At 43.7% G+C, this 17,042-nt stretch overlaps 1 protein-coding gene across 14 annotated transcripts in view; it reads right to left on the bottom strand.

Annotated features, from left to right (window-relative positions):
* Positions 1 to 17,042, bottom strand: part of chl1b (cell adhesion molecule L1-like b) — a 1,240,677-nt gene that overhangs the window by 725,147 nt on the left and 498,488 nt on the right. For 12 of the 14 annotated variants that reach the window (XM_086001404.1, XM_086001409.1, XM_086001398.1 and 9 more), the window contains one exon: positions 14,111 to 14,187. The exons of the other annotated variants lie outside the window; for them this stretch is intronic. The gene's annotated coding sequence lies outside the window, so the exon portion shown is untranslated. The remainder of the gene's footprint in view (positions 1 to 14,110; positions 14,188 to 17,042) is intronic. 14 annotated transcript variants of the gene reach the window in all.

Raw genomic sequence — 17,042 nt, 5'->3', positions numbered from 1 at the left:
ACTGCTTTCAGACCACAGCTTGAGTATTGCGTCTAGTTCTGATCACTGAGACACAAAGATGATATTCAAACACTGGAGACATAGAGAAGAGCCATAAAACTGATCTCTAGATTATGAAGAAAGACTGGAGAAACTTGGGCTTTTCAGCCCTGAAAGGAAATGAGCCAGATACGATACAATGGCAGATGAAAATTAACACATACAACTGTTCAAGTACTACAGATAGGAAGAAAAAATGGGCAACATGTATACACTATGAATAGTGTCAAAATCTAAGATCTGAGACCTAGGGATTTCAGTAAATTTGACACTCTGCGTGGCCAATCACTGTGGAGAAGCAATCAACTAAACTGTTCAGTCAAAACAGCAAAGTACAAGTCAGAGGAAGTTATGCTTAAACTGTACAGTGCTCTGCTCAGATCACATCTTGAGTACTGAGCAAGACACAAGACCTGCAAACCTTGGAGATGTAGGCTGAGATTTTCATTACCTTGGCGGGTCTGGTGCAGGCGATGTCGGTGACAGATCGCGGCCCCGCTGCCGGCTCCATTCCGCTCTGGAAAATGAACTTACCTCAATGGGGCTTGTTAAGCCTGCCCAGTGCGTTACATGGCCCAATTAGAAGGAGTGGGTCTGGTGACGTCATTCATGACGCATCTTGAGCCAGTTTCCTTAAAGGGACCATGGCAACCTTACTTTTGACGTTTGTGCTGTCAGTGTTCTACAGCATTGAAGTGCTGGGAATCACTGCACAGAGATGCAGGGCTGCATCCAGGTTCTCCCATGACTTCCTCCATATGCTCCATAGGCAGGGAGGTCTTCTTCCCTTCCCTGAGCGGAAGAGACCTCCCCCAGGAGACCAACACAGCCTGGTTGCACATTGTACAAGAGGTCACAAGCAGGGATGTTGTCAGGAGGACCTGGGTGCAGTGGCGCAAACCTTTCAATGATCTCATTAGATCACAAAACGTTAGTACAAAGCCACATTCACCTTCAACCTCCTGTGCCTCTCATCACATTCCCATCACTCTGCCTTCCCTACACTACTATTGCACATCCTTACTCACACCAACTTACCTTGCACCTTCACCCATTCCTCTCTATCTACATTATCACATCCCCATCTCACTAGCCACGCCTTACACTCACCCTCATCCTAGTGCAATCATACCAACTAACAACACACAAGGGTAGCCCCTTGGCTGTTTTATCCAATGTTCATGTAAAGTTTCTATTAATGTATTGTCAAACATGGAAACCTTTATTTTCAACACTTTCCGTTCTTGGACAGATTTGTGTGCAACTTCGGAAGTGGCTTTGTGAGTTGCAGTGAATGGTGAGACATAATGGTACCCCCCGCAATGGTAGTGAGTGTAAAAGGAATGGCTTGGACATTGTGGGGATGCTTTATGGTGTTGGTGTGGGGTGGTGTCAGCCTGGCGCATCTTGTGGCAGCCAGGGTGTACAGCGTCAACTGAGGTAAATCTGGACACGGTGAGACCACCCCGGCCTCCCGGGCAGCAAGGTGCTCGGGTGCTGATGCCCTCTGTCCTGTGCAGCATCAGGTGATTGCAGAGAAGGTTGATGTTGATGTTGGTGCTGCTGGTGTTGGGGCTGATCATGGTCAGATTCTGAGGACTAAGGTGAAACAGTATAAATGGTACCCATGCTGATGGAATGCATGGCAGGTGAAGTAGAGATGACAGAAGCAATCTGTCAATGGTGAAAGAGGTTGTTCCAATGAGGTAACACTGGATGAAGAGTTTTCTCCAAACACTTGCAGCACTGCAGCCTCCAAATGGAGTAAGCAACAGCTTCTGTGCTTGGAAAGTGAACAGCTGTGAGGTGGGAGCCTTTATAGCACATTTCAAGCTGTCAATGAATCAGCTGATTCAATGGCCATTCAACTCCCGCCTCAGGTTAACAGACGTGGTCCATGAGCAGTGTGGACCCCGTGGACAAGTGGTTAAAGTTAAAAGGTAAGGTTAAAACCATTATTAAGGGTCTGTCAACAAGCCAATAGTTGCTTTAATTGGGTCGCCTGCCTCTGCGGGTCAGGTCCGATCTGAGATCACAGACGCACCATTGGGAAAGGAGCATTGCGGCGGGATGACAGCGGATTCCTGACCCACTGTCAAAAAATCAAATTTCCCAACTGACCCACCACTGATCCCACCCGTTGACCCCCTGGAAAATTCCAGCCATTGTAGTGAAGAGTCACAAGACTAATCATTGATATCACAGAACTGAGTTATGAGGAAAGACTGAAGAAGCTTCTTTGCTTTGAAAGGACTGATCTTATCATGATCGTACACAAGATAATAAACAATATCAAAAAGATAAATCTGAAATAGTGCTTAAATACACAACCCTGATGGTAGGAAAAGGGGGCACAGGTTCAAACTAGTAAAAGACAACTTTAGAACTGATTTTAGGAAATTCTTCTTTGTACCAAGAGTAATCAACACATGGAATACGTTTCCAGATAATGCAGTAGGGTAATAACTCTGGAATGATTTAAACAACAGTTCAACGCTGCAATAGGGGGATATAGAGTATTTCTGAATGAATGAGCTATGAAATGCTGTATGGCCATCTTCATTAGTATCCATTTTGTGTTCTTGTGAACTGATTTTGCCGAAAATTTAGCTCCTTTTTAATTAAATATGAGCATTGTGATCACTTTTAATCCAAGTACCTATTTTAAAACAAATTTTATAAAAGGGCCCAAAATATTGAAGTGCAGGCTGTCTACCAGGAGCCAAAATATTTGTTTCCTGCCCATGAATTTTTTCTTTGTTCTCTGTACTACTGTTAGATGTGAAAGCTTCAGTCATTTAGCAGAGACATTTCAGGCAGGCTGATCAAGCATTTGCCTCTCTAGTGCAGTCTCTGATGCCAGAGTCTGTGCATTTTGAATAACCTGGGGCATTAGCAGAAAACTATTCTGGTGCCTTGAATAATGTTGCTCTGAGAACATTAGCTCATTTTGATTCTAGGAAATGACACATAGTCGAAGGAGACACACTTCCTGAGAAATTATTTTATCTGGTGTGAAATCCTGCGGATCTGAATTCTCCCTTCGGGTTCTTAGGCTACAACAATTTGATTACTTGTTGCACAGATGTCACTCAGAAGAATAAAAGACGAGACTGGTCATTTTATTTCTATTATCTGTGTGTTGGGGGAAGGGAGGAAAAAAACACCACACGTTGAAAAATTCATCAGCTTTCAAAGCTGCACCCAAGTGTCTGCTTTGGCAAAATTGGGTATATTATGGATTTGAAATTGATCCAAAATTCTGATCACATTATTATGGAATTTAAGGTAATTTAAGGCACTTTAGCAGTCTGTTGTGTTCTACAAAGTGACAAAAGTATGAAGATTTAAGGGGCAGAAAATATAAAATGAGCAGGGAAAGAAAATATAAATATATAAAATTGATGTAATTCGTTTTTTGGCATCTACAGAATAGTTAAGTTGATCAATTATAACGCTATAAAAATCTAGGGCTCAAAAAGTTATGAATACCACTAAAACTCAATAATCATAAAGATGACAACAGCTGAGAATAGGGCAATGCACTATTTGCAGTTCAACTCCTATTCTACTTAATATACTGTAGTTATTGCAGCTTTATATTTATGAAGGGTCACCATTAACTGTGTGACACTGGCGTCCACCGAGGTCTCCCTCAAAAGCTGTAATGTTACCATTGTCGTGACTTAAGCTTTTCAGTATATCCTGTCAAGTGACACTAATGGGCAATGGTACTACAACAACTTGCATTTATATGGCATCTTTAACGTAAAAAATATACCAGAGAATTTCAGACAGGGTTAAGGATAAGAGATACTGAGCCAGGACGGGAGACATTAGGAAGTGTGACCGAAGGTTTGGGCCAACAGATGGGTTTTGAGAAGACTTTTAAAGGAGGAGGAGGAGGTGATGGAAAGGTTTATGTAAGGAATTCCAAAAAGAAGTGCCCAAGCAGCGGAAGGCTCTACCAATTTTGTGGCCAAAGTGATGGATGGGGTGGGGGCGGGGCGGAGGTGGTGTAGGGAGTGTGTACAAAAGGCTGAAGTCAGAAGAAATAAATGGCTGGAGGATGGAATATAGGGGTGGAAAATATTGCAGACCTAGGGTGGGTCAAGGCCATGGAGGAATTTAAAGATAAAGATGGCGATCTTAAATTGAATACACTAAGGGACAAAGAGTTCACATTGGCTGGTGAACATTCAGGAGGTATTGAAGTCTGGGATAGAAGCAGGAAAGAAGGTAGAGAAGGGATCAAGGGGGGGCTTGATGATGGAGAAGGTGAACATTAAAGTTGCCATGGTCAATTGAGGGGAAGAGGACAGCTGAGTAAAGTCGAGTCCAGGAATGGCCAATAAAGGAGAAACAGGAGTAACGGGCTCAGGTCTGATATGGCAGCCAAGCTGTGCATGCAAATGGGCACGTAAGTAAGCCTGAGTTACATAAATATCTTAATCTAAGGGCAGAGGAGAAGATTATGGCTGGGGTTTTCCACTTTTGTGTTCGACATCCCAGACTTTTCTACCACTTTACTTTAAGGGGTGGAAATCTATGGGCTAGGAAGCACAGAAGGCAAAACTGTAGCCAAAATTGGATACAACAACCTTTTTGCAGTTATGATGCTGAGAAGTTGCATTAATACTCCAAGAATCTAAACATAATTATGTGATTGTCTGTAAATTCACATGAATCAATCATATTTGCCCGCCACCACCCCCCCCCCCCCCACTGTTCATCAATACCACAGTTTTGTCACAATTTGTTAGTTCTTTCAGGATATCACAATCAATATAATTTACTTCACAATGCACTCCACAACCACTGACATACACTTGATCACTTACAATTAGCTTTTATCAAAAAGTATCTTACTCGGATATTTCTGCTGTAATTTACATGACGCATTCACAGAATGTATAAAAGTGGAATTGTTATAATTGAGACTCTCTTCAGCTACTTTTTTTCTGTGCTGAATGTAAAAATGAGCTTCCATGGGTAAGCATTCAGTTTATGATCCTATGTGCAAAGTATCTAGGATAGTGGGCTACCAGGTGAACAATTAACCGTTTATTGTTGAGGTATGCACTGGAAATGGTGTAGCAAATTCCCACCATTTCCCTTTATTTCCCTCACTTAGCTCTATCCAGGAAATTCAGTCTGTTCCATGTCCTGTCTGATATCCTGCTTTTTGTATACTTTTATGTTATCCTTTGTATAAAAAGTGACTCTTCCAGCCCTGCACCTACATCTATCATTTCAGAACAGTATACAGGTAGACTATCCTTTATCCGAACTTCCGAAAACCGAAACCCTCTAAAAACCGAAAGTTTTTTCGTTCAGCGTAAGTCGTGCGCACGACATGACCAGAGTGGCGCACGACTTACGCTGAGGAGGGCAGAGGGTCACTGAGTTCCCTCCTGGGTAGGAGATTGCAGGCCGAGCCGGGCAGTGTGAAGGAGGTATACCGGGAGAGTGAACCCAACAATACAGTGGCCCATCCGATAGCTGCAGCGGCCTGTCCGATATTCTTTTCTCCCCCCCCCGACCCCCACCCTTTCGGATAAGGGATAGTGTATCCCTTATCCGCACTTCCGAAAACCGAAATCCTCTGAAAACCGAAAGTTTTTTCGTTCAGCGTAAATCATGCGCACGACCCCGACCCCCGCCGACCCCCACCCCCGACCCCCCGCCGACCCCCCGCCGACCCCGCCAACCCCCACCCCCGACCCCCTGCCGACCCCCCCGCCGACCCCGACCCCTGTCGACCCCCACCCCCGACCCCCCCGCCGACCCCCCCACCGACCCCGACCCCCGCCGACCCCCACCCCCGACCCCCCGCCGACCCTCACCCCCGACAAATTTCCCAGTCTTATAAAATACCTTCTGAAATCCGAAATTTTCCAAAAACCGAAACACGGCTGGTCCCGAGGTTTTCGGATAAAGGATAGTCTACCTGTATAACATTAGTGTTGTACTCAATTTGTGCTCCTCTCACCAAGTTTCCATTAAACCTACAATTTCTACATATTCTGTGCGCACTAACCCTTCTAATTCAGCCATCTGTGACATTGGACCTCTAGTATGTGTACAACACCCTTCCATTCCTTCACCAGTGTCCCATTTATTCTCAAATTTTCTTCCTTTGCTGCTTCTTCCTTGCCTTACCTGTGGTTTCTTATTAAGTATTATCTTCCCATACTATAGTGTACACATGGTTTTGCTGTGTCCTATCTGAATCTTCCGGTTTATCTTGTACACCTTTACTAACCTTAATTCCTCAACTTCTGAGATGTCATACCCCTATATCAGTCTATCTATCCTTTCTGACAGGCGCATCTAGTTGGTGCAAGTTTCCTCTTTCCCATAAGGTACTGCAGTTCACGAAGAACCTAAAACCTTGCTCCCGACACCACACCCATAACCATATCTCTCATCCTATAAACTGCTCACAATTGCTCTTGGAGTTTAACTGCAGTATTATCCTCCATTCAATATACTGTATTCTCTTCAATCTTGTTTCAGTCTACACACTTACAAAGGTTACTGTAATATTCTGAGACTGTAGCCTAGAAATTCATCTCGGGCGGTGGCACAAAATGGGCGGTATTGGATCGGCCGCCCATTATACGCAGCGCCTGATATTCATTTACTGCAATGGAACTGAATGTCAGGCGCAGCGTATAATGGGCGGCCGATCAGATACTGCCCGTTTTGCACCACTGCCCGAGACAAATTCTAGGCCTTTATCTACATGGCCTGGAAAGGATTGTTTTAACTTAGGTTATTGATATCAAGTTAGATTCGCCTTACAAAGGTTAGGTCACAGAGATTATTTTGATTGTGAATTTGTATGGTTCCTGGGTGAAATATCAGATTTGTAATACTTATATAGCCTTGTAATATAGATTGCACTCAAAATCTTCATAAGTAAACTCACCAGCATATGCTATAAAAACATCTATAGTCTGCTTAAGTCTTCGATCTCTACTATATATCGATTTAAAATTCCCTTTGATTTTCAATTGCAATTCTACTGCCATAAAATATTCAGCCACAACAGCAAAAATTGGTCAAAGGCTCCAGTTTTCAAGTGAGCAACACCACATGACTAGTCAACAGGGATGGAATTCAATCAGGTAACATATGTTCTCTGCAAGCCGCTAGCCTAATGAAAGTATGTTATACCCCTGACAATCATCTGAGCAAAGGAAAATCAGCCAGCTATTCAAGTTATTTACTTCTTTATGTGAGAAATCAACCACACAAATTGATACATTTCATTGAATGCCCTTTCATTTGAATATACTGTGCGTTCCTATATCTGTGCTGGCGGTGGAATCACATTACTATTAACAGACCTTAAAAAACAGAATAGTCTTGCAACACTGAAATATAAACAAGGAGGAAGTAATGACTGGGAGTGTGTTACTGTAACACGCTCCATGGGTTATGGGTACCACATAACACAATAGCAGAATTCAAGTGTATTTTAACAGTTATCCAAACATCCAAGGAATATGTACACAGTTCAAATTGTTTGGTTTTGATAAAATCTAGTTTTCCTTGAATTTGCTTTGGAACTTCCCTGTTGCAGCTTTATTGTCAGAGTTCATATCGTCTGTTCCCATCACCCAAGAGTAAGAATTCATTTATCTGTTAGATGTAGCAACATGGCAAACATGTTCATAAAGAAGTTCTCTGATTATTATTTCTAGGAAAATTGTAAGCATTATGACTCAGTGGGGGTAATTATAACTTTGGGGGATGGTGTAAAATGGGCGATATTGGATTAGCTGTTCATTCGACACCACGTCCGATTTTCCTTTCCACTGAAGACAATCAGGCGGGGTGGTTAATGAGCGGTCAATTCAATATTGCCCATTTTACACGATCGCCCAAAGTTAAAATTATCTCTGGTGAGGGTATCCAATGAGTTGGTGAGCCATTCAGATTCAATCCCCAGTCTGTGGTGAAGTGGCTCTCAGCCAGGACTGTTTTTCAGGTGCTATAATTAGCATCTTTCAGGCCTGCTCCAGTTTCCACCCCTCTTTAGCAGCGCATGGACCCTGTCAGACAGCGGATGTGGACCAGAGGGGTGTCTGGGTGATGCAAATGGCCCCAGTCAGGAAAACTGGATGCACTGGTTCCTCAGCAGGTGCACCACACCTTCAGTCTGCTGCACATGTCTGGTGCCTGCCAGGGGGCTGAGAGGAAAATTGGCCCCACTGATGGTGCAAACTCTACAATACCCAATCCAACCAAAAATAAACGCTGCAAATTAATGCACATTGAAGTAAAACAAATAGGATTCAGAAAGTAAAGAAAATCCTGAAAGCCATAAAATACAAATATAATAGTATATGGAAAATACTTCAAGCACAGGACTGCAGGGACACAGGTGTTTTTTAAATACTTTTCCTCATTTTTCCCACACAATGTGCAGATCTCCCATGAGCACCATTGTTAAATATTTATTGCATTGCGAAATCTGCCACGGAGACAACTTATGTTCTTTCACTAGACTTCAGACACACACAAGCTTTATAAATGAGGCTAAGATAATACCACATATAAACTTTGTTTGTTTAGTCTTCCACCAGCCCTCAGCTTTCCACTGAAAATGTTATTAGGAAACAGTACAGAATTTGTATTTGTTAAGGTTTTTAAAAAAAAATCTATTTACAATACAAGTTAAAATTTGCTTTTGTCATCCTACTATGGTCTCTAAATTATGCCTTTAGTCTTTAATCTGACACCACCGCAACTGAAGCGATTATCTCTCTCTGTATTCTCCTAATTGCCTGACAGTTGCACTGGAACGCACCATTGTACTGTTACTTCATTTTTCTTGCCAGCTTTCTTCGCTAATTTGCTCGAGCCCTCTCTCATAGGCGCTCACCCCTTGCTGAGATGTTACCAAAGGTGACAGGCACCCTTTGCCCATGTGGCTGTTGTTCAGGTGTGAGCCTTGATAGTGATTGTCAGCAGGCGAGACAATCACGGGTGGTATCGTACCAGGTCACAACTTTATCCTCATTATGCAATCCCAGCAGGGGTTGGTGTATAACAACCAGCAACAGGAAACCTGCTCAATTTTCAGCTCCCTCACCTAAGACCACACTTACCACCACCCAGCCAAGACCTGCTACCAGGATCGAACCTGGGAAACTCCTGTTCTGTATGGCTCATCTCTACACTGGATGAACTTGCTAAACCATCAGGGGAGCTACCATTTATTCCATGATGCATTAAAAAAATAGCATTACCTTTAAGAAGTATAATATTGCTGTAACCTATTTTGCTGCAAATGCACATTGAGTGTGGAAAAACTCTAAACAAAAAACAATCCTTTTCCAGGAACTGTTTATATTTTCCACAGTTCACTACCAATTTCTGGTTAAAGTTTCAAACACATCTTTGAGAATAATGCACCTAATGTTGGAACGTTTTCACTATGGTTATACAAACAGCACAGCCAAGTAAATTTAAATGAGTGGTAGGCCTGATTTAATGTTGGCAATCAGAATGCAAGATGCTTCAATTCTTCCAGCAGTTACTGTTTAAACAAAATGGGCTAAAAATTCGGTATCGCCGCGCCAGGTCTTTAGTGCCCGAAATTTTGCGCTCGCCCGGATTCCCGTAGCGCCAGCCTGAAATTCAGTTGCGCCGCCCCAAGACGGAGGCGGGCGCTATTGCAGGGTTTGGCCACCTCGTTTGGGGCGACGAAAGTCAGTTTCAGGCGTCCAGCTGCCGCTGCGGCACCCGATGCGGTGCGGCAGGCTGGGGTACTGCAGGCCTCCTCCTTCTCTTAAGGAGGAGCTGCCTGCAGCCGTGAGATCGCCGCTGGATTCCCCCGGCAAATGAGCCCGGCACCACGGAGAAGTGCCGGGCTCGCGGGAGTCAGACACCAATGCCGCGGGGGGGTGGTGCAGGAGTCCGGGGAGGGAGGTGCGGCCAGGCGGCCGCCGGGAAAGCGGCCGGCCACCCCTCCACCTTTATGCGCCGGCCTCTCGGAGCTGCAAGGCACCATTTTTCAAACGCTGTTTGCGGCCGCTACGGGCGAGGCGGCCGCAACTGAATTTGGCCATCGGCACGTAATAGCATTGGAACCGGGGCGCTGCGCACACCGATGACGTCATCGGTGCCGGCGCAGCGCTACCGGCTAACGCCGATGTTAGGGACCAACTGAACTTCGGGCGCTAAAAAACTTCCGGCGCAAACCACTCTATAGCCAATAAGTGGGCGCAAACGCGACTGAATTTCTAGGCCAATATGTTAAAAATAGTTTCTCCCACAGATCCTCAACTCAGCTGGTCCCAACTCCACCCAGGCAAGCTGAACTGACAAATTTTGATCAATCACATCAAATAAAGAGGCAGTAATACAAAAAGAAAATACTGCAGATGCTGGAAATCTGAAATAAAAACAGAAAATGCTGGAAATACTCAGCAGGTCAGGCAGCATCTGTGAAGAGAGAAACAGAGTTAACGTTTCAGGTCGATGACCTTTCGTCAGAACTGGGAAAAGGTTCTGACGAAAGGTCATCGACCTGCAACATTAACTCTGTTTCTCTCTTCACAAATAGGCAGGTTGTTTCAACACAAGCACAAGTCAACTGAAAAATGTGAGACCTGTGTTCCTTTCTAAATTAAACAGTACCTAGCATTATCTGAGATACTCTATATAGCAACATTGTAATGTTATGAACATTCTAACCTCCACTTCCAAACTTCCCACCAATTTCCTTCCATAATGATGCTGGAACTAATAGCCCTGTATCCCCTTTCTAAACAGGAATGCACCCAGTCTTTTCTAGAACCTGCCATGTTTTCTGTTGCATCACCCCCACTGATCTGTTACAAAATGTTATCACCTTTTCATGAAAGAAATGTTGCCTAATTTTTCTGTTATCTTTTGATAGCCTTAACATAGTAAACTGTGTGTTCTAGTCCTCGAATCCTGTGCCGGAGAGAAGGACTCTGGGATCCAAATTCTCCTTTGGTGCCTTCAAGCTTCTACTTTCTAATGTCTTTCTTTGTGGCACAAAGGGTATCCAGTCTGCTTTTTCTATACTCTTCTTAACTCAGGCATCTCCCTTTCAAGAGTTAAAACAGTTACAAAATAAAGATTTATTCCACCATTTTCCTTTCCTCAGAAACTACCTCACACTGCCACTGGTAAATGGTACCAATGTCCATCTGAGTCATTCTTTTGCTCCTGATATACATAAAGAATGCTCTTTTTTCACCTGCCCTTTATATTTTCCACTATATCTCTTCCATGTCGCTTTGTATCACTTAGATTCATAGAGTCATAGAGTTATACAGCACAGAAAGGGGCCCTTCAGCCCATCGTGTCTATGCTGGCCATCAAGCCCTGTCTATTCTAATCCCATTTTCCAGCACTTGGTCCGTAGCCTTGTGTGCTATGGCCTTTCAAGTGCTCATCCAAATGCTTCTTGAATGTTATGAGGGTTCCTACCTCTACCACACTTTCAGGCAGTGAGTTCCAGATTCCAACCACCCTCTGGGTGAAATTTTTTTCCTCAAATCCCCTCTAAACCTCCTGCCCCTTACCTTGAAACTATGCCGCCTGGTTATTGACCCCTCTACTAAGGGGAAAAGTTCCTTTCTATTTACCCTAACTATGCCCCTCATAATTTTGTACATCTCAATCAGGTCCCCCCTCAGCCTTCTCTGCTCTAAGGAAAACAACCCCAGCCTGTCCAGTCTCTCTTCATAGCTAAAGCGCTCCAGCCCAGGTAACATCCTGCTGAATCTCCTCTGCACCCTCTTCAATGCAATCACATCCTTCCTATAGTGTGGCGACCAGAACTCCACACAGCATTCCAGCTGTGGCCTAACCAGCTCCATCGTAACCTCCCTGCTCTTATATTCTATGCCTCGGCTAATGAAGGCAAGTATCCCATATGCCTTTATAACCACCTTATCGACCTGTCCTGCTGCCTTCAAGGATCTATGTACATGCACACCAAGGTCCCTCTGATCCTCTGTCCTTCCTAGGGTCCTACCATTCATTGTGTATTCCCTTGCCTTGTTAGTCCTCCCAAAATGCATCAACTCACATTTTCAGGGTTAAATTCCATTTGCCAGTGTTCTGCCCATCTAACCAACCCGTCTAAATCGTCCTGTAGCCTGAGGCTTCCCTCCTCACTATTTACCACTCCACCAATTTTCGTGTCATCTGCCAACTTACTGATCATACCTCCTACATTTATATCTAAATCATTAATGTCCACCATAAACAGCAAAGGACCCAGTACCGATCCCTGCGGTACACCACTGGACACAGGCTTCCAGGCACAAAAAAAACCTTCGACCATCACCCTCTGCCTCCTGTCACTAAGCCAATTTTGGATCCAATGTGTAAAATTGCCCTGGATCCCATGGGCTCTTACCTTCTTGACCAGTCGCCCATGTGGGACTTTTTGTCAAAAGCCTTACTGAAGTCCATGTAGACTACATCAACTGCACTACCCTCATCCACACACCTAGTTACCCCCTCTCAAAGTTCAATCAAATTGGTTAGACATGATCTCCCCCTGACAAAGCCATGCTGACTATCCTTGATTAATCCTTGCCTCTCCAAGCGGAGAGTAATTCTGTCCCTCAGAATTTTTTCCAATAATTTCCCTACCACTGATGTTAGGCTCACTGGCCTGTAATTCCCTGGTTTACCCATACTACCCTTCTTGAATAATGGTACTACGTTAGCTGTTCTCCAGTCCTCTGGCACCTCCCCTGTGGCCAGAGAGGTTCTGAAAATTTGTGTCAGAGCCCATGCAATCTCGTCCCTTGCCTCGCACAGCAGCCAGGAATACATCTCGTCTGGGCCTGCGGATTTAGCCACTTTTAAGCCCGCTAAAACCGCTAGTACCTCCTCCCTCTCAATACTAATTTGTTCAAGTATATCACAATCACCCTGCCTGATTTCTATGCCTACATCGTCCTTCTCCATAGTGAACACAAGATGCAAAATATTTATTTAAAACCTCACCTACATCTTCTGGCTCTACACACAGATTGCCACTTTGGTCCCTAATGGGCCCTACTCTTTCCCTGGTTATCCTCTTGCCCTTAATATACTTATAAAACACCTTGGGATTTTCCTTTATTTTGCCCGACAGTGTTTTTTCATGCCACCTCTTCGCTCTCCTAATTTCTTTTTTTAAGTACCCCCCTGCACTTTCTATACTCCTCTAGGGCTTCCACTGTTTTTAGTCCTTTGTGTCTGCCAAAAGCCTCCCTTTTTTTCCTAATCCATTCTTGTATATCCCTCGACATCCAGGGTTCCCTGGGCTTGTTGGTCCCACCTGTGACCTTTACGGGAACATGTTGGCGTTGTACCCTCTCTATTTCCTTTCTGAAAGACTCCCACTGCTCTGATATGGATTTTCCTACAAGTAGCTGATCCCGGTCCACTTTGGCCAGATCCTGCCTTCTCCCTATCCTTTTCATGCCCTGTACCTTTCAGAATTTTACATGCAATTTCATTCTAACTAATGGTTTTTCTAACTTCCCTTTTCATTTGTGTCAGTTTTCCTTTCCTGTTTATTTGTTTGAGACAAAGGAGAGAATATTAATCTCCAAGAACGGGTGGGTGGGGTGCGGTAGGAAGGTAAAGTTTTTTTTAAAAATCTCTAACCCGCCCCCAACCCGCCCACTTCAGCTTTTCACGGAGGTGGGAAACCAACTTGCTCGCAGGAGCCTGGTCAGTCACTGAAATCTTTTAAGGAGGCTGTGTTCTTCCATTTTAACAGCATTTTTATTTTTAGCTCATGAAGGCCAGGATTCCCGGGCCTCGGGAATCCCAGCAGGTAATAGGAGGCGAGAATGGCCTGATCCACGAGGTAAGTGCCTTTATCGCACTGCTTGTGGGCCAGGAGGAGCAGAAGTGCTTCCTCCTGGCCTAACAAGCTTACCTGCACGCGACTGGACACCCGCGATCAGCCGACCACCCACTAGTCCCTCCCCCCCTGCCCCGATGATGTCCGATTCGTCCCCCCACCCCCTTCGATGTCTATCCCCACCCCCCCCAGTGATGTTGAACTTACCTGACATCTACTCCCTGGCTGCTTTCCTGGCGACAGGCACCCAGCCTGTCAATCGTGTTGCCTTTCAGACTGAAAGCCTGGAGAAAAAATTTAAAAGACACCCTGTGGTTAATTTCTGTAGGATATCCCGGAAACCCATACTTCCAGGTTTTGGTTCTGAAAATCCTCCCAACCCCGGCCCCGAGTAAAAATCGGGGCCAAAATGTCTCTGCTATACAAAAAAGATCACCTTCAAACGCATCCATTTTCTTTCACATTGTTACATTTAAATAATTCTTCCAATTTTATTCCTTTCATACAGCATTTTAACCCCTCAGCATCACAGAATCACAGAAACCTCACAGTGCAGATAGAGGCCATTTCGGCCCATCGAGCCTGCACCGACACATATCCCACCCCCGATCCCCGTAACCCCTACACCAACACATATCCCACCCTATCCCCGTAACCCCACGTATTTAATCCCCCTAACACTAAGGGTCAATTTTATCATAGCCAATCAACCTAACCTGCACATCTTTGGACTGTGGGAGGAAACCGGAGCACCCGGAGAAAACCCACGCAAACACGGGGAGAATGTGCAAACTCCACACAGACAGTCACCCGAGGCTGGATTCGAACCCGGGTCCCTGGAGCTGTGAGGCAACAGTGCTAACCACTATGCCACCGTGCTGCTCTCCTGGAATACAATTTCTTATTATTATTTATTCTGTCCTCATGTCAACCATACAATTAAAATAATGATTATGAGACCCCAAATGTTTCCTTACTTCAACTTGGCTTATCACTCTCCTCATTATTTCAGAGCAAATTCAATAATGTCTTCCCCTTTATGGGTTCCCTCACTTGCCACTTAAGACAAGATTCTCAAAGTACTTCAATAAACTCCCTCATGCCTACAGATTGTCCCCACTGCAAGTCTCAGTCTATGTCCGGAAGATTACAACCCCCCCCCCCAATGATCATAACCGAAGTCTTAGCAGTAATTCTTATGACCTATCACAGCAGTACGTCTACCTCCATTTTATTAAAATATTATTGACTTAGTATTTATCTTATATGATGAAAAAATTACAGTAGTCAGAAAAAATAATTTAATAGCTTGTACATTCCCCGTGAGGGTTGCTGAGAAACTTCATTTTAATTTTTTGGGTTATTTTTTGTTTTTATCAAAATAAGTTGTTTGCACTGGGCTTTGTTAATTCAGGCACTCAGGGTCAGCATTCAGCACTCTGAAGTCAGGTACAGCATAGTTAGATGTAGAGTGAAGCTTCCCCTACTCTAGAGATGAAGGCTATCCATTTGTTCCCTTATTTTTAAAATATTCAGCTTTTGTAGTCATACAAATTTCACTGAAAGAGCAACAACACTTTCAGCCCATAATATCAGTCTAACCCAACCAAAATACATTATGTAAGATTACAAAAATCTTATGATGTATTTTAGCCACATCCAACAATATGACCAGGCATCAACAATTAGGTATATGTCATAAGACCACATGCATAATGTAACGTTGACACATGTCAGATGTGCAGAAGGCCCAGCTACCAGCAATTAAAATTAGTTGCCATAGAAATAGTTGCACCCTGGCACTGAATAAGATTTGGCAGCTTTTCTTCATTAATTACATTTAATTGCCTTACAAAAAAAATGCAGACTCTTGTCTCTTTAATTAAAATGGAGAAAAGCCATCGAATGCATGACTCCTTAGCAAAGTAATGAGTATTACCAAACTGGCAATGCTCTTTGTGTAATAGTGGAGACCTCATAAAATGACCTATTTGTAAACTACATGGTGACTTTGGAAAGCAATCAGTTGAGTAGTAATTTATTTTACACAAATATAAATGGTTTCTCTTTCACTTCATGCTTTTCCAGAACCGTTTATCAGTGGAAGTTTTGATTCTAACAATTCTATCCTATCCTTCTGATTAAATGCACAGTGGAATTATTTGAAGCACCTCATTATTAGTGACACTTTTATTCTTTATTATGAATATTTTATTGCAAAATCCCTGCTACCTATTTACCTTTCACATTGAATAATTCCCATGATAAATGTTTAATGTGACAATTTAAAATGCAGTTTCTTTAAAAAAAAAATTGATTAAAGACAGCTCTTTAAATCAGAATCACAAAAACTTTGTACCCCAAATCCTGATTCCATCTCATTGCAGGCTGAAGCAGATAGTGCACAGTTTTAATGTCCTCATTGATCCTAAGTTGAGCATGTTGCAACCATTTTCCTGACTGCCCACTTCCATCTTTGCAGCATTGCAGTCCTCCCACCTTATCTCACCCCACTGCCACTGAAACTCATATACGCCTTTGTTAATTCCAGACCCCAATGCCCTCCTTGGCAGCCTTCTTTGCTCCACCCTATACAAACTTAAAATCATTCAAAACACCACTACTCACATCCTGTCCTGCACAAAGTCACACTCACTGACCTCCATTGGCTCCCAGTCCCAGTCAACTTCTGAATCTTCATTGTTGTTTACAGATCCCACCCTACCATGTGTCAGTCTCTGCTCAATGGTAGCACCATCGCCTCTCACTCAGAAGGTCATGGGTTCAGACACACTTCGGTACTTGAGCACATAAACTAGGCCAACACTTCAGTGCAATACTGAGGAAATACTACATTGTTGGAGATGCTATCTTTTGAATGAGACATTAAATTGAGGCAGTGTCTGCGTGCTCAGGTGGACAGGAAAGATCCTCCAGTAGTGTTCAAAGAAGAGCAGCAGAGTTCTCCTAATGTCCGGACAAACACTGACCCCTCAAATACCACCATCCCCAAAAACAGATAAACTGGTCATTCATCTCAGCACTGTTTGTGGGACCTGGCTGTATGCAAATTGACTGCCATGCTTGCTTACAAAACAGTGACTATATTTCAAAAAATAATTTAATTGGTTATTAAGCA

The sequence above is a fragment of the Somniosus microcephalus genome, chromosome 11 (genome assembly GCF_052327205.1).
Source record: "Somniosus microcephalus isolate GS21.2 chromosome 11, FLI_Smic_1.0, whole genome shotgun sequence".
Lineage (NCBI taxonomy): Eukaryota > Metazoa > Chordata > Chondrichthyes > Squaliformes > Somniosidae > Somniosus > Somniosus microcephalus.
The sequence above is the reverse complement of the archived record's forward strand: the minus strand, read 5'-3'. Positions and strand labels throughout refer to the sequence as shown.